Raw genomic sequence first — 4,125 nt, forward strand, 5'->3', positions numbered from 1 at the left:
TGATTTATGGTTATTTCAGATGCATAGAAACATTTGAACAAAAACAAGCTCTGAAACGTCCAGGAAGCTGGAGTAGATCTGGCGTCCGTGAAGCGGCTGCAGACATTTCTCTCTGCTTAGAGAAGTTGTCGAGATCATCTTACTAATTGCCTGGAGACGTGTGTGGCCTCCCAGTCTGCAGCTCCGCAGAGGCCAGTGAATTTGGCTCATTGGGTTTGCTGGGCAAGGCAGCTTTGAGATAATGGAACACAGGTGGGATGCCATCAGGGCCTTGAAATTTCAGGACCCCTCAGTCCTTCTTCCAATGCCTGGTGTTGGCAAGATCCTTGGTTAACTGTTGGCTAGACGGACACCTCTAGTTGGGTATAAAACAACCAGGGGATGAAATGCAAACCTGGTTCATTATTTTTTTTACTTGAAAATATTTTCTAGGTGCCTGTCTTAACATTTGAATTAAACACAGTGGTCTATTGAAAAAACAGAATTGGCAAAAAAAGAGAGCCTTGTGGTCTCTGGTCCCCTACCTAAGAAATCAGATGACACACCTTTATGTGATCGAGTTCACATGAAGGTCAGCGGGAAGAGCTGGCTGCTGGTGAACCTTAAATGCTTGGAGAGTTCACATCCCACTGGATCCAGGCACCTGTTAGACACACTGGGCGTGGAATCCAGGCTATCTATTTTTAAAGGCACAGCTGATGCCTTATATAGGAAACAAGTTAAGATGTAGACTTCTATAGGTATATCATGAACTCAACACTTAGAGGAAAAAGCATAAACTTACGTCAGTAGGGAATGGTTGTAAAGGCTGTGGATTAGGCTTCTCCAGAGAAAAGCGGACCAGTGGGATGAGTGTGTGTGCCCGTGCGTGATTTATTTTAAGGAATATACTTATGTGATTGTGGGAGGCTGGCAAGTCTAAAACCTGTAGGGCAGTTGCGCAGGACAGAAGACTGGAAACTCAGGCAGGGTTTCTATTTGTCTTTTTTTTTTTCCTTTGGCTGTGCCATGCAGCTTGATGCAGTGAATACACTGGACTGCCAGGGACCTCCCTCTGTTTTAGTCTTGAGTTTCTCTGGGAAACCAGTTTTTCCCTCCTAAGATCTCTAACTGATTGAATGGGGCCCACCCATATTATGGAGTGTAATTTTTTTTTACATGCTTTTAAAAAATTTAATTTTTGGCTTTGTTCCTGTACGCAGGGTGTTTCTAGTCTCAATGAGGGGGAGCTTCTCGTTGTGGTGGTTTCTCCTGTTGCAAAGCACAGGCTCCAGGGCTTACGGGCTTCAATATTGTGAGTCCTGGGCTGTGGCGCTTGGGCCCAGTAGATGTAGAATACAGACTGAGCTACCCCTCGGCGTGTGAGATCTCTGAGCAGGAATTGAACCGTGATCCCTGCATTGGCAGGCAGATTCCTGACCAGGGAAGGCCAATATGGAGTGTTATCCTAATGTCAACTGATTGTAGATGTTATCCACAGCTGCACATAATTTCATGGCAACATCTAGACTAGCACTTGCCATACATCTGGGCACTGTAGCAAGGTCAAATTGACACAAAATTTAATCATCACAGGGTAGAAAATTACTGATATTTTCTTTATGCATAATTGTATTGGTTGGTTTGAAAACTCATGTTTTGCCATTTAAAGAAAAATCTTAAAAAGGACTAATTTGGAATACAAATGTTCAAAGTACATATACGTGAAGGGAATTGGGGGAAGTGAGAGTTGCAGTGTGTGTAGCAGACTATTTGCATTTTAACTGTGTTTGTAAAGTATACCTAATGTTTGTCAAACATAAAATTGAGCTGAAAGGTTAAATGGGAAACTTGTTTATTTCAGTTTTAACTACTTCTTATTCCTCAGTAAACTTAGTACTTTTGTAATTTAAAAGTTTTTTAACTTTTCTTTTTTGGACAGTGGGGGAACCTCTAGAAGAGTGTATCATGTACATACTTAGTCTGTAAACACCAGAGTATGTTAATACAATTTTTAGACTCCCCCTGACATAATGATTTTCATATTATATGCAGTTTCATTGTATTATATGGTAGAGCGATCACTACATTTTCATTTAAGAGGTTTTGCTTCATCAATTATAATCTTGCAAATAGATTTCTAAAACACCCCACAATTCTCTATGGAAACAGAAACTGACAAAATGTAAGCTGTTACCTTTCTCCACTGAATGTATGCGTGAGAATCCCAGTGATTCTCGACTTAAAAGTAGTCTGCATCTAACAGTTAATGCCAGGGTTATGAACATCCAAGAACTGCTTCATTTTGAATTGCGTCACTACTTTACCTCTTTTTTGGTGCAGGGGAGAGAGGGCTGTGTGACACGCAGGATCTTAGTTCCCTGACCAGGGATCAAACCCGTGCCACCTGCAATGGAAGTGTGGCATCCTAACCACTGGACCACCAGGGAATTCCTGCATCATTATTTTATTTAAATATTTATTTCATTTTTTATTTATATGGCTGCACCGGGCCTTAGTTATGGCATGGAAGATCTTTAGTAGCAGCATGAATGCATGCTTAATTGCTAAGTCTGTCCAACTCTTTGCGACTCTGTGGACCATAACCCACCAGGTTCCTCTGTCCAAGGGATTCTCCAGGCAAGAATACTGGAGTGGGTTGCTGTGCCCTCCTGCAGAGGATCTTCCCAACCCAGGGATCGATGCCATCTCTTGCGTCTCCTGCACTGTCAGGGGGGTTCTTTACCACGAGTGCCACCTGTCTTAACTGTGGCATGTGGAATCTAGTTCCCTGACCAAGGATGGAATCTGGCCCCCAGCATTGGGAGTGTGGGGTCTCAGCCACTGGACCACCAGAGAAATCCCCCTGCATCACTATTTTAATTCGCTCTACTACTTGGTGCTGTTTTAACACAATAATTTGCAGAGTGTTTGCGTGCCTGTGTGCTCAGTCATGTCCAACTCTGCGACCCCATGGACTGTAGCCCACCAGTCTCCTCTGTCCATGGAATTTTCCAGGCATGAATACTGGAGTGGCTTGCCATTTCCTACTGCAAATTTGCAGAGTAGATCATACCAAAAATACTTGCCATGTTAAATGGAAGCAACCTGCGAAGGTTTGTTTATCACTTCTGGGACTCTTATGTGGTAAACATTATCTTAAGGTCGCCAAGGAGTCTGAGAATTGGGGTAAGAGCGTTGTGTGTGCTATTTCTTACTGAGCTCTTTATTTACCCAGTTTCTCTTATGACACAGATGAAATGTGTTAGTGTTCAGTTCAATTGCGGTAAAATATGCATTTAAAAACTTGCCATTTTAATCATTTTTAAGTGTATAGTTCTGTGGCATTAAGTGTACCATCATCCATCCCCATAACTGTCCCATCTGAACTCTGTACCCACTAAATAAGTCTGCATTTTCTCCCTTCCTCCCAAACCTGGAAACCCCTGTTCTATTTTCAGTCTCTAGGAGGTCTTCCATGTTTTTCAATTTTGCTTCCTTTTAAAAGCTGAGCAATTATTTTGTTATGCACATATGCCACAGTTTGCTTATTCATTGATCCATCAGTGAGTACTTGGGCTGTTTGCATGTTTGAGCTATTATAAATCATATTGCTATAAATATGAATGTAGTAATGTTTCTCTGAGACTCTGCTTTCAGTCCTGTTGATTTTATACCCAGAAGTGGAATTGCTGGATCATATGGTAATTGTATTTTTAATTTTTTTAAGAACTCCATACTGTTTGCTATAAGGGCTGTACTATTTGACATTCTGACCAACAGTGCCAAAGGGTTCCACTTGATCCACATCCTTGCTAACACTTCTTGTTTTCTTTTCTTTTTTTTTTAATGGTAACTATCCTAATGGATGTGAGGTGTTATCTCATTGTAGTTTTGATTTGCATTTCCCTAATAATTAGTGGCGGAGAAGGCAATGGCACCCCACTCCAGTACTCTTGCCTGGAAAATCCCATGGACAGAGGAGCCTGCCAGTCCATGGGATCACTGAAAGTTGGACACGACTGAGTGACTTCACTTTCACTATTCACTTTTATGCGTTGGAGAAGGAAATGGCAACCCACTCTAGTGTTCTTGCCTGGAGAATCCCAGGGATGGTGGAGCCTAGTGGGCTGCCGCCTATGGGGT

This window comes from Bubalus kerabau, chromosome 12 (assembly GCF_029407905.1).
Source record: "Bubalus kerabau isolate K-KA32 ecotype Philippines breed swamp buffalo chromosome 12, PCC_UOA_SB_1v2, whole genome shotgun sequence".
In the NCBI taxonomy this organism is placed as follows: domain Eukaryota; kingdom Metazoa; phylum Chordata; class Mammalia; order Artiodactyla; family Bovidae; genus Bubalus; species Bubalus kerabau.